Source organism: Cyrtonyx montezumae, unplaced genomic scaffold, assembly GCF_038088225.1.
Source record: "Cyrtonyx montezumae isolate F1298 unplaced genomic scaffold, pur_monq_1.0 scaffold_10, whole genome shotgun sequence".
In the NCBI taxonomy this organism is placed as follows: Eukaryota; Metazoa; Chordata; class Aves; order Galliformes; family Odontophoridae; genus Cyrtonyx; species Cyrtonyx montezumae.
In genome coordinates this window covers 36,603,210-36,626,286 of record NW_027071826.1, presented here as the reverse complement: position 1 = coordinate 36,626,286, position 23,077 = coordinate 36,603,210, and the positions used below count along the sequence as shown (strand labels likewise).

Genomic DNA, 23,077 nt, shown 5'->3' with positions numbered 1-23,077 from the left:
TCTTCTAATCAGTGAATGACCAGATTGCTCTGCATCCATTGCATGTCCGTGTTATTCATATTAGTTAAATATACTTAGATGACTGAGAAAAGTAAACTGTTGGTTTAAGATTGGTGCTTTTTTTTCTTCTCCAAAATCAGGAGTGGAGAACTGAAACAAATTCAGGTTAGTGAGAAAATGATTTCATTAAGCTGTCAGCTTAGATGTGTGTCTCTAAGATGTAAGCTGGAGCTGGGCTGCAAATTTGTCTTGTAGAACTAAGGGGAGATTGCAGTAGAATGGCACAGGGGAAGTTTTGCTAGAACTCAGATGAGGGCTGCTCACCGAGACTGCCATGCAAAATCTTTTCTGTAGCTGTAGCTGACCTGAAGACTTCAGTGTTGCAGTCTAGGGCTGGTTACATAAAGCTGAGCAGCCCAAAAGAAGCCATGGAGTGGACCTGTTTCCCAGCATTCTATGAGGTTATACCTGTAGGCTGTCCTTTAATGTGAAGCTGCAACCTTCAGCTCTGATCATTGATTCCTTATGAGTGCAACAGTATGGAGTAAGCCCAAACATTGATTTTCAAATAGATTGTTATTAAATGCAAGTGGACCTCTGTTTGGCTGTCTTGCAGCTTCGTGACTCTGTGTGGAAAAGATTTATCACTTCCTCCATCTTTTCTGTTCTATACTCCCTGCACCTTTTTCCTTGTGATGAGGAATGGCAAGGATATGACCAGATAGACTATTGCTTAGCAAGGAAGTGGTGAAACAGATGCAGTTGTTGCAACTGATGGTAAGGTAATTTTCTCACCCTTCTGATAGCTGTAAAAGCAATTGACAGAAAATTTACATTGGTAGAAGTTTTTGTTATTGTGTGTATATTCCTGGACATCACTTGGAAATTGACTGGTAGACAAGTGTGCAGTTTGCTCAAGTGAGCAGCATGGGCAGGCACCTGAACTGCCTGTGGGCTTCCCCCATGTGAGTGGTGCTCATAGCCTCCCTGGCAGACGTAGCCGCTCTGCTGTGTGTCGCAGCCATTGCCTGCCACTTTGTTATCAAGAGTTTATGTGTGGTCCACAGCATCTCAGTGTCTCACAGTTGCAAATGGATTCTGTCTTTGTGACACCTTTCAGAGGCAGAGAATCCTGTTTTCTACCAACCATTTTACTGATGCATGTCAAATCTGAATGACTTGCCAAGGGTGATGCAAGAAACTTGGGACAGATAAGTGAATAGGAAGTTGTCTTTTTTAGAAAGAACCATAATCACTTTCTTCCTTAATAGAACCTATCCAAACTCAGTTCCTAGGAGAGATATTTTGGGCTTGAAGGATGGGAAGGGAATACTTCCTGTCTTACAGGGAGTGCTTTGCCAGCTAAATAAATAGCTGTCTCTGCTACATTCATGGAGCTGGATGTCCTGATAGCTCAGTGTTCTGTTGTTGAAGTCTTCCCTTCTCTTCACTGTTGATTAAATTCTGATAAAGTACCTTTTTCTCTGTAAAACTCTGGATGTTTGTTTCTCATAGGAAAAACAAACAATTTCTGAAGTTTTGGAACAATTGATTGGAGATTCTCATCTCAGCCAAATTCATGTACTTTTGTGGTTTGGGGATACACATTGGAGCATGGGAGACTATGGGTCACAGCCTTTGGTTCCAAACCTCAGTTTTCCACCTCCCGCTGCAGTGCATGTGCTAATGCTCTTGTCTTCTTTTGACTGTGCTTTTGACTGGTTAACTTATGTTAGAAGTGTGTGCAGGCTTCTAATGAACATTTTCTTTTGAATAGACCGCTTCCCAGAAAAGCATATGTGGGGAGGATGTGATCAAGCCTAGTTGTCCTTAACAAGTTAGCGAATCCTCGAGTTCTGCCATACAGTGATATCTCAGGTGTGATGTGGTCCTGCAGCACCCAGCTGGTTTCACTGCAGAAATCTTAGTCTCTGGCAGGAGGTGATGAGATGGCTGCTTTCCTCACCCTGAGACAGTCCTGGGTGCTTCCTTGGGAAAGCGATGTGCTTTGGAGCTCTTAAGGCACGTGGCACAGAATCTTCCCGGGCACACGTTTGCAGTTGCTGAGTATTAATGCCGGTTGCACAGTTCAAAGCCGTAGCTTTGCTCTTGAAATTGTGTGAGTATTAACAAATTCAGCCTTCATCCTGATGAGGAGCTTGCAGTCCCCCAAGCTTGTCTTGAATTCAGGTCAAGGTTTTTAATTTGCTCATTTTGAGAATTGCTGAGTGCCCTCAGTGGTCGCTGCAATTAGTGGGCGCTGGGAGTGCTTTGTGCTCTGAAAGGAAGACAGCAGCTGTGAGCTGCAGTGTACAGAAATCAGGGTCGCTGGGGGTCTACAATATCTAAGATGATGCCCCTGTATTTGTTTCTTAATTAGACCTCAGACACTTTACATGGCTTCTCTTGAACTTCAGGACTCTGCGTTTCTTGAGTGTATTTGAGACTTCTAGCTTGGCAGCTCCTTGGAGCTTCCTATTAAGGTATTAAGAGGCAGAAAACTCCTTGGTTGCCTCAAGCTGAGGAAGAAATCTAGACTTGAAGGATTATCTCAATGCAATGAATTTTAAAGACTTTATGCTATACAAGTGTGGAAAGCTATCAAAATGCTAATAGTTCTGCTGTCTATTTTAACTCTCAACGTACAGAGCAATTGGGGTGATAGTGGGGATGAATGATGTTATTTAACCACAGAAGGATGGTCCAGACATAAATTAAGTTTCAAGCATCTTTTTACCTCTGTCAGCCACAACTTCTCCCAGCAATAAGGAGGAGGGACAGAGCAGCTCTGAATGCTTGGTTGTTCCAGTCTACAGGTGTGGTGGTGGTCAGGTAATGCTGCAAAAAGCACCTTGTGGGGAGGGTAGCCCCCAAGGAAAAGGGAAGTGGAAATCAGGCTGGATGGCTCCTGAGTCCCTTCCCAGGCTTGGTAAATGGTAGCACAGACAAACTGTGCTTCCCCAACCAACTTTTAGGATGTATATCCTGTCCGCAGTGTTGGAGATGTGTTGGAGGTCTGCGTAGCTTTGCTGTCAGTGCAGCCCATCCAGGCATGTCCTGGCGCTGGATGGTTTGGGTTGCAGGTCTGATTACCGTGGCTTTCCTACTTTAGTGTCTTCACTGAGGAAAGCTCGAACTCTGGTATTACAGCTGGGAGGGCTGTGTGTGTTTGCCAGGAGGCATCTGTGACCTGGGAGCAAGGACCTGCCTAGCTCTGTGTTGCTGCGCCTGCTCAGGAGGGAAGGTGGGCATTCTTCTCCTGGGATATTAACTGTAGCTGCAGAGAAGTTCTGCTCTGTTTATTTAGGTTTTTAGCTGCGGTTTCTGACATGTTGGAAATATCTCTTTCAATACTAGACATTCTGCTAATGTTGTGCTTTGGAGCCAGGTAAATAGGTAGATAACTGGTGATATAAATAACTGAAATTGTGTGTTATTAAACCCATGAGAATCTGTCATTCCTTTAGCTGTCTCTGAAACGTCTTGGAACAATGGAGCTATCTGTGCTTATCTTTAATCAGGCCTAACCAGGTAATTTCAGCCCTTAGAAGTGCCTGAATCACTGAGATGCTGGGACGTCCTTGCCATTAAGACTAAGACTTCTAGGTTTCAGTGAACTTTCAATGTGTGTGTTTGTTTGTTTTGTTTTTTAAGGCATACTTACTTTTAACATTAGCTCTCTGCCCAAATGTTTCACATCTTCAAAGTAGCAGCACCTTGCATCTTGCAGGTATTACCCAGAGGAGCGTGACTGCCAACACATAAGTTCATAAGTTCATAAGTTCATAAGTTCATAAGGTTGGAAAGGACCTATAAGATCATCTAGTCCAACCATCCTCCTATCACTATCTCTACCCAACTACTAAATTAAGTCCTTTAGCACCTCATCTAAACGCTTCTTGAACAGCGCTAGGGATGGTGCCTCAACCACCTCCCTAGGCAGGCCATTCCAGTGCCTGACCACTCTTTCAGAAAAGAAATGCTTCCTGAGGTCTAATCTAAATCTTCCCTGGCGCAACTTGTGGCCATTCCCTCTCGTCCTGTCATTACTTATCAGGGAGAAGAGGCCTACCCCCTCCTCACCACAACCCCCCTTCAGGAAGTGGTAGAGTGCAATAAGGTCTCCTCTGAGCCTCCTCTTCTCCAGACTAAACAATCCCAGCTCCCTCAGCCGCTCCTCATAAGACTTGTGCTCCAGGCCCCTCACCAGTTTTGTTGCCCTTCTCTGAACACGCTCCAGGGCCTCAATGTCCTTCTTGTAGTGAGGGGCCCAAAACTGAACACAGTACTCGAGGTGCGGCCGTACCAGAGCTGAGTACAGGGGGATGATCACCTCCCTGCTCCTGCTGGCTACACTATTTCTAATACAGGCCAGGATGCTGTTGGCCTTCTTAGCCACCTGGGCACACTGCCGGCTCATGTTGAGCCGAGCATCAACCAACACCCCCAGGTCCTTTTCCTCTCTACATTCTTCAAGCCATTCTGCCCCAAGCCTATAGCATTGCATGGGGTTATTGTGGCCAAAGTGCAGGACCCGGCACTTGGTCTTATTGAACCTCATCCCATTTTGCTCAGCCCAGCTGTTCAGCCTATCCAAATCCCTCTGAAGGGCCTCCCTACCCTCAGGCAGTTTGACACATCCTCCCAGCTTTGTGTCATCTGCAAACTTACTGAGGGTACACTCAATTCCCTCGTCTAGGTCATCAATAAAGATATTAAACAAGATGGGCCCCAAAACTGACCCTTGGGGGACACCACTCGTAACAGGATGCCAGCTGGACTTAACTCCATTAACCACTACCCTTTGGGCACGGCCCTCCAGCCAGTTCTCCACCCAGAGAAGAGTGAACCTGTCCACACCACGGGCTGCCAGTTTCCTTAGGAGAATACTGTGGGAGACCGTGTCAAAGGCCTTGCTGAAGTCCAGGTAGACTACATCAACAGCCTTTCCCTCATCTACCTGTCTGGTCACCCAGTCATAGAAGGAGATGAGGTTGGACAAGCACGACCTGCCCCTGGTGAACCCGTGCTGGCTGGGTCTGATCCCTTTATTGCCATGCACGTGTCGTGTGATCTCCCTCAATAACATCTGTTCCATAAGTTTCCCTGATACCGAGGTCAGGCTGACAGGCCTGTAGTTCCCCGGGTCTTCCTTACGGCCTTTCTTGAAGATGGGAGTCACATCGGCAAGCCTCCAATCTTGTGGGACCTCTCCAGATAACCAGGAATGCTGATAGATGGCAGAAAGTGGCTCGGCAATCACCTCTGCTAGCTCCCTCAGCACCCTTGGGTGGATCCCATCTGGCCCCATGGACTTGTGGGAGTTCAGATGGAGGAGAAGATCTCTGACCGTCTCTGCTTGAATCACAGGGGGTGCATTATGCACCCCGTCCCAGACTTCCAGGTCAGGGCAAGTACCATTTGGATAACTGTCCTGTTTATTAAAGACAGATGTGAAGAAGGCATTGAGAACCTCAGCCTTTTCCTTATCATCTGTGGTTATATTGCCTGCCTCGTTGAGTAAAGGAGGGAAATTTTCCTTAGTTTTTCTCCTGCTGTTAATATATTTGTAAAAGGGTTTCCTGTTCTCCTTTACAGCAGTAGCCAGCCTAATTTCAATCCTGCCATAGGATTTCACATCCTATGGCAGGAGCAGGGGCAGGCAGCAGAGGAGGGCTTGCTGCAGGGAGCTGCTGTGGGGACAGAAGCAGGAGGACACTGGACGAAGCAAACTGAAAGCAAAATGGACTGGATAGCAGAGAAAGACTGGAATAAGCTTCTTTTTCCCCTTTCAGCAAGGGTATCTGAGGTATTGCTTTGCTTGGGGCATCTCAGTCTGAGGAAATCAGCTTTAGGAATTGTTCTCAATGTTATAAAGACAAAGCTTTATCTCTGCATAGTGAGCTAGCAGTGGGGCACTATTGAAATCCAGTCTCTCTGTTGACCATAATTTCCTGTGTGACTTTTGAAACATTGGCTATTTTGAGAATGTGTATATACATTTGTGAGAGGGAGTAGATTTGTGTTCTAATTCGCTGTGCTTTGTATTCTTCCCAGCGTGGACAGCTACAGTCTGCTTGCCATGTATGCTTAAAGACTGTTTCCTTTGGGCTCATCTCTCTGACTCTTACATTTCACATTGGGTAGCTTTACGTACTCTAAACAGTACCTTTCAATAAGAAATTATTTCCCCTGAAATGTTAGTGGTCTACTGGGAAAGCCTCGTTACTTTTTTTTTTCAACCTAGAGTTACTTATTTTCTTGCACAAAATGTATTTGGTTTATATTGAAAATTTGAGACTGTATGCACAAAGAGATTGTTTTTATTGTTTCTGTCATTGGGTTTGCATATGTAAGGAGAGTGGATCTTGAGCTGTGTTCTCCCAGCTGGCTACAACCCCTTCTTCCATACTAATGGATGATGTATCAGGAGTAGGAAAAGTAGGACTGAGAGGAATGTATGTGTGTGACACATCAGCCTCAATTCTGTGATTAAGTATGTAGTTAATCTGCAGATTAAATACTAAACACAAATGCAAAACAAAATCCTCTAGCATTCCTGAAGGTGCCCGTCATTCAGAGCTGGGCTTTCGAGTGAACGTGAGGAGAGCAGGCTCCTGGGCTGCCCAAAGAGGAGTGGAGACCTACAGCCATGGGCTGTGCATTGCAAGGGAATGGCTTACCTTCTTTGATGGAAAACAGTGCAGGTGTTTGTTTTATTTACGGTTGCCTTGGGAGGGTAATTCTTGTGAAGAACACATTAAGAATGTCTGACTTCTTTTTTAATTGCCTGCATAATTTAAAAGCCCCAGTTTTCCCTGCTGATGTCTGAATACAGAAAGAAGTGGTCAGTGTGCTGAGTCTGGAATTGATGGAAATGGTGGTCTGCCTTTTCCAGCAGATATGGACTCCTCTGCCAGTAGGAAGACCTATTGCCTGTAACAGCTACTGGTGCCAAACAGGTCTTCATTCTCCTGGGAACATGCTCTCCTAGAGGTCTCCCATCTCCAGTGAATTTGTGCACTTCAAAAACAGGAAACGTTGTGGTTTTCACCCTCCCAAAGTAACTGAGTTAACTTTCAACAGGACTAAAATAGTAGTAGTCCTTTAATAGTCCCTTAATAGTAGACAAAGCAGCAATCAGTCCTAATCTAGTTTGTCTCTTGGATCGTTACTTTGCCCAGAGTATGGTAAGGTGCTGAATGTCTTGCCCACAGACAGTTCAGCAAACCTTGGCAACCTGGAGCCGTGTACAATTTAGCTGCTGTAACAGGGTTTTAGAAGGAAATTGGAATAAGATGGTGTTGAAAAGTGTCTAAGGTGGTCTCATTTGCAAATTTTAGGCATTTGAAATAGGTGATATGACGTGGACAACACCACCGCAGTGTTATGAGGTCAAAGTCACTTACACCTCTATACCCTTGTGATTTGCTGCTTTCTTCCAAGCTGAGGATGACATCTTCAGTTATTGGCTGCTAAAAGCTTTTAGGTTGTAAGCTGTCCATTCCTACCATCTCCCAGACATCATTTCAGTTTAGACTGTTTTTTCCCCAGCGCCAATCTTTCTACTTTACTGGGATTCTCTGGAAACTGAAGTCAGGATGTATTTCTTTAGCATACGTGAGGTGTAACATCTGTTGTTTGCAACACAGATCACTGCACATGGCAGAATGTATTGGAAATGCATGCACAGCCAGCTTTCACTGCACAATGAAGATTTGGTTAAATGGGGATTAGGATTAATGCAGGATTTAAGAGTCTCATAGTTGGCTGGTAATAACCTAATCTCCTCAAAGGCTGCAGGCAGACTGGCAGCATTCAGCCTGAGGCCATTGTTTGCAAAACCTGAAAGAAATTGAATTTTGATACTAAGAGAGCTTTAACCAGAGCCTTTAAAAATACTATATGCTCTTGCCATCCCTGTGTCAATTGGAGACATTTAATCTATTCACCTATGCTCCTAGATCTGATGGGTATTTGATTCTAATTTTTTTCCCATTTCCTTTTGTAAGAGATTAGAGCTTCTGATTCACTTTATGAATTAATGAATTACGTTCTGGAAGTTGATGCACCAAAGTCTCCATGTAGGCAGAGTGAAATACATCTGTGTAGGGCAGCAAGCACTACTAGTTTGAAGTGGTTTAGGGTGCAGAATGCCTTTTGGATAAGGAAGCTCAAGAGTCTACTGAGGTGTGGAGCTTTGGTGTGTTGTGGTCAGTTCTCTCCTGACTGGTTCACTTGTTGTTATGGTAGAGATGGCCTGTGAGAAATGAGTTGGTGAGTCTGGGCGGGGCATACAATGAATCACTGCATTTGACAGCAGGATTGGAATAAAACATGTTTTGAGGTTAATTCTTGCTTCAACTTACTGTGGCAGCAGTGCAATTTTCTATATGCCTGATCTGGAGTGAAAGTCAGACATTTAGTCATCTAAGTAATCAACATGTAATCGTAAATACAAGTTAAGGTGAAGTTTTGACAGGCTTAGTTCTGCATTCTCAATCAGGATGAAGGGTGGTCCTGTGTGGAGCTAGGAGTTGGACTAGATGTTCCTTATGGGCCTCTCGCAACTCGGGGTTTACTTGTATATCTGCTTCTGATTGCTGCTTTCCAGCCTTCTCTTGGATAGCAGTTTTGTCTGATTCTGCCCAAACTTTGACAGCTGTCGTTTGCAAAATGTTCCATCTGCAATGCTGCTAGTGGTAGCCTGGAAAATGATGTGCTTACTCTCTCTCCTTTTCCTCTGTTTTAAACCAACTGTTCATTCTATGAATGTATTCCCTTTGCAGAGGGTATGAAAGGCTCCTATGAAACGATGCTGTGTGGCAGTGTCAGTTGAGGTTTCTATTAGGGCCACTGAGGCTGGAAGGAGCAGAGACATTTTGACATTATGGTTTGAGTAGAAAGTTTGTCTTGACATTGCTGACACAGTTCAATATCTTTGTTGCCCAAATGAAAATGACTTATCAGCAGGGGTGATGATGAATAGGCACCTTCATCAAGACCTGAATCTACCGTTTTTTGTTTTTTTCTTATGTCCACTTATTCAGCCCCCACCTTGATGGATTTTATTTTCTTTTTGTTACTTTTTGTTATTCCTCCTTGCCTCTCCTCTCACCACCACCTTGTACCAAGCCTACTATCAAATACTTCTCTTACAACAGTTAGTCTTTAAAGCATTAGCCATAAAGAAGGAGATTTCTTCTGAGCATTCTTAAGTTTGCTGTGTCACCTTATTGTCATTGGATGTCATGTTGAAAAATGCACTGAAGTTCCTACTCAAAGGTGAGGGCCCATGTGATGACTCAAGATTTGAAGTACGGTGACTTAGTCTACTGCTGCTAACATTCCAGTTCTCATTTATTTCAGAGAATATGAAAGCATCAATTTAAATTCAGGCCTATACAGTGGTTCAGAAATCCCCTCCCACCCCCAAAGCAAAAGTTTGTCATAGGCAGGTCAATGGGAAAGTTGCAACATACAACAGTATGTACTCTTGTTTTTAGACACTGTAATTCAGCCTGATCTTCTTTCTTTCAGCTATATTTCTATTTCTTCTTCTCTTCCACAGAGATTAATGGAAAGAAAGAGTGGGTAAAGACAGAACCCAGAGGAGCCTAGCATCCAGCTGTGAAGGTTAGTAGAAAGCTGCGTGAGCTGTCCCAGCACAAGAAGGTTTGTTTTGGCTAATTAAAAGCATCCAACTGTCTCTAGGAGACCTTAGCCCTCTGCAGGAACCAAATGGCTTGATTTAAGTCCTGTCACAGTTCAGGGAAGAGCCTTGTGAACAACTTGAAACTATTGCTTTGTTCAGTAATGTGAGCAGTTGGAGGGTTTGGTCTATGGCTTTTCTGGTGTGTGCTGCAAGGTGGCAAGGACTGCTTAGAATAACAGTGTGTAATGAGACAGAGCCAAGCCCTGGGGCAAGTGAAGCTGTGATTCCTAAACCAGTAAAAACTCAGGAGAGAGTGCATTAATGCCATAGCTCTCAGTAGATAGTAAGCAGATAGGGGCCATTATACCACTCTGAGCAGAGCTAGGGATGAGGGAGAATATCTGTGTGAACAACTTGGAGAAGAACAAGCATGGTGACAGTGTTTTAAAAATAAACAAAAACTGCCTCACATCAGCAGGATGCTTCTGCCTCAAAATGTGGGACTTGATGCAGCATGAGGCTTTGAGTCCTCTCAGTGCTGTCATGGGCATTAGCCAATGGTATGTCCTGCCACTAGGCTGAATATTTCTTGAAGTCAAGGAATTTACTGTTTTGGCTGAAGCTCTTTGTGTTAAAAAAAAAAAAAAGAGATTGTGCCACGTGTGTTCAGTAGTAGCTGGTAGAAGTGGATGGGTGTGAGTAAGCTGTCTTGCTGATGGTACCTTTGAGAGTCCAGCCTGATGGATGATACATCTTACAAATGCTCAGTGGCAATTTGTTATTCTCTCTCCAGTGGAGTCAGCTCTATGTAGGACTGAAAGGTCTGCCAGAGACATTCACCAGCATGTGAAGCTGCATCTCAAAGCTAACTGCTCAGAGCAGATCTAGTGGATGATGTTTTGCTTTTCTGTATTTGTAGTCTTGCCTGTGTTAGGCCAGCTATGTCACCACAGCTAGCATAGCTCCATCCTTTAGTTTTTCCTTCAGGATTTAACTACCAACTGTGACCAGGAACATGCAGCCACTGTGCTCTGACGTGCCTATGTTGTGATACAGATGAATGTGGTTGGATGATCTGTAAACACTGCTGCATGTTCCAGTGTTGAATGTGTGCAAGCTGTTTGCATAGCGTTACTCGTTTATCCCCCTGGTCTTTTCCATGCTCCCTGCAAGCTCAGCTGCCTCTCTATCACCCCTGATAAGCGGGTGTGTGATCTGAGACAGAGCCAGCAACCAGCGCTGAAGGCAGGCGGGAGTCCCACATGCATAGTTTGGGGGCAGCTTGGTTTCTTTCCTGATAAGCCTGTGCCTCTTGCGGCAGTATAGCACACGCTCCTCTTAAACTGTAATCATAATCCTCCTTACAGCAGGCGCTGCTATCCCCACAGGAAGCATTAGCAATATCACGAAGTGCGGAGACTCCATTGTTTTCCCCTAATCTGTGAAGGGAGCTGAGACAAGACAGAGGAAACTTTAACCTATTCCGTGCCTCAGTGGTAAATAATTAGTTTTTTACTGTCTGCAAGAATGGAGGAAGCCTCTTAGTATAGATAAAGTAAGTGCAAGGCTCGAAGACTTATCTTGCTCTGTGGAATTCAGGAAAGGACATGTCCTTGAATTCGCCTGTCTGGCGTGCCCTGTTTTTGTGTTTGGGAGAAATGAGTCTATTAAAGCTGCCCTAAGTGACTGCTGAGTGTAAGGCACCTCTTGCCAGGAAGCGCCATAGCTACGCTTTTGTTTGAGGACCCTGAACAAAAGGCTTTGGATGCTTAATAATGTGCAAATTTGGGTGGGTGGGAAATAGAGAAGGTTAATAGGGCAGACTGACAGAGGAGGAGCTGAGCTTGGGAGAAGAGAGAAGGAATGCTGAGGACATGGCAGCACACACAGGGAGGTAGAACAGGAGCAGCAGCCCCTTTTTGTCATACTAAAGTTAATGTGGTCACCACTGGAAATTTTGGGGTAAGTGTAAGCTGTCTGCTGAAATAGTGGGATTTCCATCCATGGGCTGTGAGAGGCCACAGTGCGGCTCCACATCAGCTGTGGGTGTGCGAGGCCCTGCTGCCTGAACACTGCCAAAAGCAAATCTGTCATATGGGGAGCTGGCTGTGACAACACGTGTGGGTGGGAATTCACTTTGGGTCAGTGCTTTACGTTCAACAGACTCCTCTTTGCAAGCTGCATGCTATAAAATCCGTCGTGTCACACTTGGCTGTGTGCCGTGGGGCAGGCCTGGGAGCGGGGCAGGCCATGACGGAGGCCTGGGAGCCGTTCACGGTGTGCAGTATCTGTGAAAGTTCTGTAATCAAACCACGACAACAGGAGCAAAGAAACAAAAGCCTCTCAAAACTAGCAGCCAGATAAGGATCTGGAGAATTTGCTTTTTATTTTTCTCAAGAGCCCCTGGAGATGACTTCTTTTAAGGGAAAAAAAAAGTGGCTTTCAAGGTTGAGCCTTTTTTCCCCTCTTTCTCTCCAGGCTTCAAAGGCAGCCAGCTGAGAGCTTAGGAATGTTACATCTATTTGGAGCAACCACAGATTGGAGGAAGGACACTTTTTCCTCTTCCAAGCGTCCACAGTGTCTGCCCAAATTACCTTGAGAGTGTGATAAACAACAGCCGACCTCAGTGGGTATGGGTGGCACAACACAGTGAAGGGCAGGAAGCCAGCCATGGGGAGTGGTGTTATGCAGGGGTGTTTACTTGCAGCAAGGGTTTTATTTTCTTGTTGCCTTAATAGAAAACCTTTTAATGTCTGTGCCTTGAAATAAAATTGATTCTGAAATTGAAACTGAAGAAATTGACTGAAATGTAAACTTGTAATGCCTGCCTGATCATCCTCGAACTTGTAGCTTTGGCTACTTCTGTAGCTGCTGACATGTGCTCTTTTTTTCTTTTTATTGAACTGCTTATCCTTTTCCTTTGAATCTTAGTCTGCATGTATCAAACAGTGAAATCAACTGGTTTTACTTCTTGACTTCGACATCAAACTACCATTCATTCCTTGTGTTATCCAATTCCTCCTGGCAGTAAAGGGGCTTTGGATGGGGCACCTGAAATGCTGCAGATAGAGGACAGAGCAGGCAGGACCGGGGTTATAATTCTGGAACTGGATGAATGCAGCTCCGCTGGTAATGGGTGCAGGTTTCTTGCTGATTTTGGTGTCAAGCTGATATGTAGCATTGGTGAGAGCATTTGGAAATTTCCTCTGCAGTAGGACGTATGGACACAATCTGCTCTCAAGCAGTCATATTCATAACTGCCTGTTTACATCTCAAAAGTGTAACTGAACTGCAAATGGCTTTCGCACCAATTATTTCACTCTTCCTTTTGAATAGATCTGGGGAGGGGAGTTGCTGTTTATCCCATTTCCCCTGTGCAGCTAAAACTCAGCTTGTGCTGAAGCTGTTGTTTCCTCTGCGTTTGCCACACTGAGGCCAAGGTGTGAGATGTGAGATTTGTCGTGTGGGTACCCAGGCTGACAGTGACAGTTGTCTCACTGCGGATTGGGTGAGTGTAGTTCATTTTGTGTGTTTTTCTTTTAAACTAGGCTTCTTAAATGAAGAAGAGCAATATTTAAGCTTCTGAGTAAATAAGCAGAGCACACTGGCTTCATCTTGGCTAATCTATTTAACCTTCATCAGCCCAAATATTTACCCTAGGCATTGAATATCCAGGCAGGGTAATTTTGATGCTAAAACTTGTGCACTGAGAATGCTGTAGATTGACTAATCCTGCAGAATTCCTGAAATCCCTGTCTGTGTAAATAAACTTCCTACGTGAAGGATTATAACTAAATAAATGCCGTGAATTCAGATCAGCAGGGCAGAAGTGTAGCAGTTGGCTCTTTTGTCTCCTTGCTTCTGTATTTATTTATTTTTAATAAGAATGTTCATCTTAGTAGTCTAAATAGATGTATAAAGAAAACTGCATAAACTGAAACAGAGTGCTGTCATATGTTTCAGGGAGAAAATTCACTACTCTGTCTTTTTGTTAGCAACTTTTCTTATATTTTTTAGATTTCTGTCAGCTTGATTTGCTTGGTCTGTGATTTTTTTTCCTTTTATTTTTATTTTTTGGAGGGATTGATATTTCTGGTGAATGTGTTCTGGAGTTCTTTTTTTCCTTCCCACAACCGGCCAACATAAAAGGGAGTTGATGAAATTGCTTTGTTGAAGATCCAAACATCACAGCTCAGTTGCTGAAGTCCTGTCTCCCCATACTCCAGTTGCAGAGCTGAGCTCTCAGCATCTGGAATTGCAGCAGCAAAGTTGGCACCTCTGGAAGTCTGATCTGTTGTGTTTGCTGCAGGGAGGCCCGTGTGTAAACCCGTTGGTATGGGTATAGCGTAAGCAACCTCCTGAGCCATTTGGCTTCTGTCCTGTTACTGTATTAATCATCTGTTCTTTGTGAGACTTGTTTCAAGTACAGACCTATCTGGGATCCTTATCTCAGGGGTGTTCTGTTAGTACCCCTTGATGTTACCCTCTCTGTTATTTGAGATGGTTCCAGAGATGAGAAGGCTGTAAACACCTGGGGGAAAGGGATTAGTTGTCCCTGTTGTAAAAGGAATAACAAAAAAAAAAAAAAAAGGGTGTAAACTTAGAGCTGTAAAATCAAAACTCTCTCCAGTTTCCAGCAGTGTTGTTTGTTGTGTTCATGGAAAGCAAAGGTGTGTTCTGCTATCTGAGAGTTTTGAGAATAGAATGCAAAAATAACAAAGGAGAACCCGTGGCTAGAGGGAGTTGTTTTCTGCAGGCAGAGAAGGGTCCCAACCGATCTTCCTCACCCTTTTCTACTTGTGAGGTAGAAAACTAGAAGGCAGAAATTGCCTGACTGCGGTTTCAGGAAGGTGTTTAGTCAGAAACCTGTGCTGTGCGTGGCCACTTTCTCCTGGCAGATGATGTTCCCTGCTTGAAAGGGACCAGCAGGGGAAGAATTGTACCTATTTTACTTGCCAGCATGCTCTGTAGGGAAATTTCCCCTCTATCCCATGTTGCATTAGTCAGTCTTTCTAGCACTCGGTCTGAGGAAGAATCACTGCAGCTAGGCAGCTAATCTCATTTCTGTCCTGAGATAAGATTGTTATCGGTGTAATTGTCTGTTTGCTCCCTCTCCTGAGTCTAATCAGTGCGGATTGTGCCAGTACCTCCTGGAGCAGAGCGACTGAGATGCTGATTGCCCTCAAAAGAAAGAAAGTCCTCAGTGTATATTTAATGTAAACTTAGTTTTGTTAGATGTTCACGGGAAAATCGTCTGGAAATAACTTGCTCAGACATGTCTTGCCTATTTCACAGTAATACATTTTGCTCTGGTTTAAACTTTCAAGGCAGGCAAGTTCATGTAGTGCACGCTGTGGTGAAGTTTTCAAAAGACAGTGCTGTACACCAGGGGAACTGGTACTTTCCCAAGCCCTGGGATAGAGCAAGTTCATGTTTGAGGAGAATGCATACTCTTAGATGTTGGTGTTATGGCCAACAAATAAATCTGAGCAATTAGTATTTTTTTTTACTTATTTCAAAGCAAATTGTGGTGGTGGGTGGATTTTGCTGGTGGGGATAAAGGAGGCTCAAAGATATTAATTTTTCATGTCTCTTTCAAGTTGGGACTAGAGCTTGTCTCTTGATGTGTCAACCCAAGGAAGCACACTGTTTGGTCTCTTTTCAGTCGTGAGCAAACCATGCATAATGAAGCACTTAGGTGAGATACACGAGTGTTATGTGCTCCTGCTTTATGGATGAGAAAGCTGAGACACAGAGGCACCATGGGCCGCGATGGGAATTGCCAAGCCAGAGCTGCATGCAGCAAGATCAGGAATTCTGCAGCAGAGCCAGCAAAGCTAGCAGCAGCTTCTGATTCCATGCTGAGGCTGCCATCCCACAGGTCCAAAACCAACCCAGTACAGAAAGCAAAACGTGTTTTGTGTCCAGTGGCTCTGCAGTTACAGAGCTGATGTCTGCCGCAATCAACCCTGTATCTCAGGGCGAGTTAACAAAGCTCTATAGCTTTAGTGTGTGATCCTTACAGCAAGCTTTAAGGGAAAGAGTGTAACACTGAAGAGAGTGCTCATAGCTGCTGGCTTGTATGCCTCACAGATGAGAGCCACTCAGACTGTTTCACTCAATGAGGTTAAAAAGGCTGGATGAAAAGGACCCTTTCAGGTACATGTGGAAGTCAAATTGGGACCTTGAAATAAATTGGTATGGCCACAGCTGCCTCAAGCCTAATGTGTGCTTGTCATGCTTACTGTGGATACTCTGAAACTTTCACGGCATAGGTTGCTGCTTCCATTAGAGCTAAAATCATTAATTACAATGGCTGCAGTGCCCCTTTTAGAAGGAACCATAACCACTTCACATTTGCTGGATGACTTAACTGCTATTGCTCTCCTCTTAACAAAATGAGAAACAGAAGTACGCAGAGAGGGGAAGAGAAGTGGAAAGATATATAGAAGCTACTTTTACCCTTGACTGTACCTCACTGAAAAGATGACAGAAATGATGTTTAGAAATCTGCTTTTGGAACTGAAGTCATGCGGATGCATCAGGCTGGCTAATAAATAGAGCTGTAGGTAAGTAGGGTGCAGCATCCACTTAGCTGCAGATGTGGTATCCAGCAGTAGAGCTTGGGGTCCAGAGGGCTCCTTGGTATGGATTGTGGCCTCATGCATAGGAATGTACTGCTGCCCCACCAACTCTGCCTCCACTGTGTGTGGCTTTGTGTGGTTGTTTTTTTTTTTTTTTTTTGAGGTTTGGTTTCTTTTTTGTCAGTCTTTGGTCCTTTAATGGGCCCCTCTGTTATCAGGCATCTTGACTATACGTATGTTAAATGTGCTTTGTTATCTGAGTTAAAGCCAGTGTTCATTCTTTGTGAGCCATTCATATTTCAGAACCTTGTCTCCAGATGTTTCTTCTGTAATGTCACAGGCCGGTGCTGTAACTCACTTTGGTGCTTCTGCTGGCATAGCACTTTTGAGATATCGCCGGTTGCAGTGGTGATGGTGTAACTGTACATTAAGGAGCTGTTGGCTGATTTACAAAAAGCATGCTTTTGGAGGCTTGGAGCAGCTTCTTCTTCCTCTGGGAGCTGCAGTCCCTGCCAGCTCTTCTTCTCCAGTATTAGCTCTGCACTGCTCCCAGCACGTGATACCCTCATGGGTCAGCTCCCTTATCTCATCCAGCTCATGGCTGCACTCGTCCTGCTTAATGCTACCTTCCTGATTGTCACCCATGGTACTGCAGCTTTGGTGCTATTTTGAAGGTGTTACTTAAATATCCCTTTAATAGTCCCTGCACGTTCTACCTAGGACTTACTGGTGGTGAATCACAGTTACTCCTTAGAAAAATTACCCTTTAAGTCTTTGAATCCTGTCCTTGTCTAACCTCCCTTTGCAGTATCCTGTGTCAAGGAGGTGCAGGGCTTTTTAGGGGCTCTGCGTGGGACAGTGGGTGAGCACTTGGGTTCATCACCAACAAGAGGATGACCCTATGAACTGTGCGTTCTCTGGTAAGGGGAGCCTGCTGTGTAGATTTACAAAAGTATACCGTTAATCCAGACATGAGTGAAGTAAGTGTAGCACGAACTTGATCTCAAGTTACTATTACTGTTTCTGCCAACTACCATAAAAAGCTTTTTCTAGACTCTATTAAACAAGTGAACAGAAGGGATGTCACAGAGTTGTCAGCTTGGTCTCACCACGTCAGGAGTACATGACACAACTCTGGTGTTCCTGAACCTGAATTGATGTAAGTGGGTCTTTCCCATGCATTCTATGGCTGCAATGCCTCCTTTCAGTAGCTGGAGCTGTTAAATAAATGGAGTACTGGCCATAAACTAGTTCTGCTCAGCTGTAGCAATGGCCAAATATAATGCAAATGGAGGTGATTGGTCTTGTTAGATGATAATTTTAAGACAATGTGGAGAGGTTTGTCAGCAGGGCCAAGAAGTAAGCCATGTGCAAAGAGCAGTGCCAGAGAACAGAAAGTAATAGATATTTTACTTGTAACCTCTTAGGCATGTTGTAAGACTGTATTTAAATAAGGTGCTTTCCTAGCCCTCTGAATTCACCACTCTGACCCAGAAGCTCCCAAGAACCTTCCAGAGAGGACCCTGGTCAGTAGATCACTCGTGCTGTTTTGCTGTGGTCAATCTTCAGCTCTCATTGCATTTGATGAGATTGATACCTGAACAAGGGCTGTGGTCACCCCATTCAGTAATACAGATGGCTAGCTAGCTTCCTGATGGCTTTTTGCTTTGTATTTTCTGCTGCTTCCATCATTAACAGCACTAAAGTGGCATGGGGTGAAAATCAGCACTAATTTGGGAGCTTGATTGCCTGTCTAATAAGCTTCTGTGTTATTCTTTGGCAAGAGCAGCAGCTAATATAAATTTTTTGCTGTCACTTCTGGATGGGCTGTGTAACAGCATCAAAGTTAATCCCTCAAAATTGCGCTCCCTTGTAAATCTCTCTTCACGGATGAAGTGGGTGCAATTAGGTAGAAAGGTCCAGGACTGTTAGAACAAAATAAAAAATAATTAAAACTCTGAAGGACAAAAGTAGTCTGCCTGTGCATCACAGAGTGGTGCAGTATCTTCTTGCCTGTCAGCTCCAGAAAACAGACTTGTTGGCCACAGTGTTCCTGGGACTTGTTTGGCAGTAACAACGTATTCTGAGCTGACCATGTAGGAATTCCACTTTTTTGTATGTACAAGGTAGGGACCCTAGGAGTTACTTGAAGCTGCTTGTGTTAGTTCTCTCTCATTTCTTTTTTTTTCAAGTACACACAGAATATTTAATATCGTTATTCCTTCCTGAGCCCTGGGAAATCAGAAGAAGATCATCAAGAGTCTGGTAATAGGCTAACAAAATCCCCAGCATATTTAATTAGAGATTATTCTTTTGATGTTTGGGTTTATTTTGATGTTTGTTTTTTTTTTATCAGGTTACTCTTGGGTAACCTTCAGTGTACTAAACAACTTCCCTGCTTTCATGTATGTCAAAGGATCCTCAAGGTCTCAGTGTACTAGTGTGATTACATTACTTTCATTGTTAAATTTTAACAGCAATATTTTGGGGGAAGGAGTAGAGAGAGTGGAAATACGACCTCTGTTGTGGCATTCTGGGGGCTGTAGGATGGCTGACTTTTACACTCACAGTGATATCCCAGCTTAAAATCAGAACTTGTTGGGAGTCCATTCTGGTCTCTGTCTAGATTGGAATGATAACAAGTAATTCAGTTCCTGTTCTACACTTGGTGCAAACCTTAAAAATATGTGAAACTAAGATGCATTGCTATTCTCAGGGAACACAAACTATCCTTCCAACCCAGCTCTGTGCCTTTCTGTCGGGATGCTGAACGAATGTTACAGTCTACCTCTAGAATGCCAGGGATTATGCAGCCAGGTGCCAGACGTGGCACTGAGCCAGAGGGATAGGAAAATGAAGGCTAAGGCGGCACTGATGTTGGGTTTTCTTGGTGTGACTAAGAGGGTGTTTTTGTCCGTGAAAAGTACTGGAATAAATCACTAAATGATTTCAACAACAATGGTAGTCTTGGTCTGGCTTTTTTTTTTTTTTAGTGTAGAAATGGACAAAGAACGTGATGCAACATCTTGCTTTAAAATGTGTGACCAACCTGCAGCAAGGGCATATGTGTGCTGCAGTCTGCAGGTCTTGACAAGCTTGAAAACAGTGAATTATAGTTGATAGCTGATGCTGAAGTACAGACAGTGTTAACCACAGGAATCACAGGAATGGTTTGCTTTCTCCTGATGTATCAGAGCTTCTCATCCAGGCTGCTGCTTGAGATGATAGAGAGAATTCAGCTGTGCTGTACACCAAATGGTTTGAGTGTTGAGTAGCTGCCGTATGCAGAATCCATCATCTCTTATGACGGATGGGGCTGTGAAGTAGCTGACTTCTGAAGAAAAGCTTTCTGCAGATACTTTTTTCCCACCCAACAACAAAGGTCTTGTTTGGGAATGCTTTTTGGCTGTGGTCCTTGTGACCCTTCTGGGAAATGCACTGTGCATTTGCTTGCACTCACCGAAGGAAAAAGCGAAAGTAACACAGCTGTAGTGATTTACTACAAAGTTTTGAGGCTAATTGCCTTATATGTTTAATTAATAACTGACACATTCTGTCCCTCAAAGAGCTTGGAGAACTTCCATCTGGACCCCTTGTGATTACAGCCTGGAAGCCATCCCTGTAATTAAGGAGTGGGCTATAGGAGGCCTGTTCCCATTATGGGCAATTATTGTGCCTGCTACTTTTCTTCTTCCTTTCTTACAAAACGATGGAGGAAAGAGTGCTCAGAGGCTAATCAGACAGAAAACCTTGACTAAAGAGGTGCTTTGTGTTGGCCCATGGCAGAATGATGGGGTTATGTTTTGGTGCCAGCACTCTGAGGAGGCGGTCAGGAGGCAGCTTCTCCAAAAAGCACCAAATAGAAATATTTGTTGGTATTAATCAATGGTTCAAGGAGCAGATTTTTGCATAGAGGTGGTCAACTGAATGTTTCTACTTATTTCTCTCTCTTGCACACAAGTTGAAAGTTTGTCAGGGTTTGACAGCTGCTTGTCTGCTGAGTTGGGCTGCTCAGCAGCCCCTGGAGCAGGGGATGCTGTGTCTTTAAGCCTTCCGTACAGTGCTGAAATGTTATGACAGAGCATCTCACAGGGGGATGCTGTTCCCATGGCAACCCCACACTGTAAGATAAGCAAACTGGATTTTTTTTTTTCTGAGAGGTTCAAGAGCAAGGAAGGAATGAGGCGATCTGTCAGCGGGCGAGACTTGAAAAGAGGAAACCATGTCCATTAATCCTGCAGCCCTGGCTGCTTTGTGTTTTAATTAGTGAATGTTATTAAGGCAGACAGCATGGGTGCCTCACTCTGTTGTTGGTTTTTGAGGGCTTTTTTGTTTGTTTCCCTTTTTACATCCCCAATTAAAGAAAGAAAAAAAAAAAGGCTTTAATAAAAGCTTTACTAAAGCACTGAATGAAGGTCCAAAATAACAAAGCCTCAGGATCTCTGTTCCAGAGCCTGTATCCCAAGCCAGGGATGAGAAATGCTTCCTGTTAGGAATGAATCTGCCGTTCCCAAATTGGGTGCACCTTCTTAGTGTACTTTGTCTGCCTTGCCACTAATGCTGAGCAAAATGGAAAACTGCCTTACCCCTGCTACCTCCGTAGCTGTGGCAGTGGGAAGCAAAACAACGCAATTACCTCAGTCTTGTCCACCCCAGCCTACCCAGACACATTACTTGTTGCAGAGCTATCTTGCCTTCCTCTGCCTAGGGCAGTGGATACCTTTGGGTTCAGCAGTTAGCCCTTAGGTGAGTAACTGCTGCTCTGCCCAAACACGAGGCAGTGCTGTGAGCGGGCAGCTCCCACCCGGGCTGAGCAGCATCTCAGCACACAGGGGATCTCCTGTAGCAGTCAGCTCACCAGCTGGGTAGGGAACCACGCTGGTCTTGTGAGCACGCTGTTTGTAGGAGTTTGTTGTGGAAAATATTTTGACAGCCTTTATTTTTTTAAGACTTTTATATATGTCACCAAACAATTAGAGTTAAAAAGTAAATGTTTTCCCAGCAGTGGTCTTGCCTGCTCAGTTCTGTGTCCATCCCTTATGGAGTAATGCTTGCTCCTTGCAGGGAATTAAAGCCCACTGTAAATCTAAAGGTGGAATGAAGGGAAAAGATTCTATGAGAAATGAATATATGAAAAGTGTTCTTGACTCTTTACTACAGGCAGGGATGTCTTAGCTTGTGTTTGAGGGGCTTGTGCTTACAAGGAGTTCCTGTCTTTACTTTCCTGACAATACCATCTTTGATACCCTTCCACCAAGATTTATCTGTGTACATTTTTTTCCAACCTAAGGTGCAAAGTCCAAATATGGTAGTAGGAATGCATTCCTCTGCTAGTTTGAATTTTCCCCGCCCTGTAAGAGATGGAGAACTGAAATCCTGTTCATGTGACTAAGGATGAGAACTTTTCAAGGCTGGAGAGAGATGTGTGTCCTTATCCTTATTGTTTGCTCATTCCCTGCTTGACCATTAGGTCTGAGATCCCCAGAGTGAGAATTGAACTTGGCAGATAGCAGAGAGTTGCTACTTTATGTCATGTACACATAAAGAGGGTTGTGGGATTTCCCTTCCCTGAAGTTTTCTCCATGGTTGTTCTCTGATGTTTCTCTCTTTCCCTCTGCCTAGGATAAAAGAGGTGCCTTTACATTGAATAAGCCAGGCAACATCAGCATTTAGCTAAGAAACCTGTTCTTCACAGAACACTTCTAGTCATCGTTCAGGTGTCTTACAAATGGAAGAGACCAACAGAATGGTTTGAAAATCAACAGCATCATCTGTCAGTGTTTGTGCTAGAGTACTTCACTGTCTAGAGGAATGGGCCTGTGCTCATTCTCTAGCAGCTGTTCTTTCATATGCTTTAACAGTCTGGGATTCTGGAAAAACTGACCAACCAAGGAGAAATTGATGACAGTGATTCCTACAGACACATTCCTGCATGTCTCAACTCTTCCATCAGGACAGCATCCATCTTTTTCCATCTTTCTCCTGAGCCACCTTTCAGCTCAGCACTCAGTGGGGTTTGCAGTGTAGGGACTTTATCCCCAGAAGGGTGAAGTGGCACAGAGAGGCTGTGTAGCCAAGTAATTAATGAGATCTGTGGGGAGACAGGGCTTAAAACAGAGTGTCTGACAGGAGCTGACTCTTTCCCCTAAACCATTGGGCTTTTCCCCTGCTCTATAGTGAGCATCAGTGGTAACTAATTCTGCAGGCCGAGGAAACGTGGTACTGAGGTATTGTGTGGTACTGCAAGCTGTCTCTTGCAGAGCTGAGATAGTTCCCTCACTGCCTGAGGTTGCTGTACTTAGAAATTCTTCCTAATGAGCCCAAACTCTCAAAGAAGAGTTCAGCAAAACAAATTGCAGATTGAGGAGGCCCAATTGGTTTCTTAACCACAGCTCAAGGCTGGAGTGCTTCCTCTGAAAATTGCTTTCTCCCATGGGTGCAATCCACGTAGCAGGAATAACTGCTAGCAGTGTGGAGTTGGAAGCCAAGGAACTGCTCTAATTTGTGGGAATTCAAGGCAAGGGCAAAATGGTATTTAGCCCTCTGCTGAGTACGCCACCAAATGCTGTAGCTGGCACTTAGACACAGCTTTCTTTTTTTTTGGAGAGCCTTTTTCCTTGATGTATGGGTTAATTCAGGGCTTTTGAGGTGATCAGCTTTACTTAGTGTTTTGATTGAAACTCCCTCCATGTCCAACAACGATTTTCTGGCCTGTATGTACGAGCACCAAACCATTGAGATACAAAGTCTCCTTGGATCAGTAGTAACAAATGTAGCCAACCCTTCTCTTACCCATTTGCTGGGCACTCTGTTTCCTTTGGAGGAAAACAAACAAACT

General features: G+C 44.2%; 1 protein-coding gene across 2 annotated transcripts in view; it reads left to right on the top strand.

Annotated features, from left to right (window-relative positions):
- TSPAN18 (tetraspanin 18) overlaps positions 1-23,077 on the top strand; it is a 97,980-nt gene that overhangs the window by 9,789 nt on the left and 65,114 nt on the right. For both annotated transcript variants that reach the window (XM_065754964.1, XM_065754961.1), the window contains exon 2: positions 9,572-9,636. The gene's annotated coding sequence lies outside the window, so the exon portion shown is untranslated. The remainder of the gene's footprint in view (positions 1-9,571; positions 9,637-23,077) is intronic.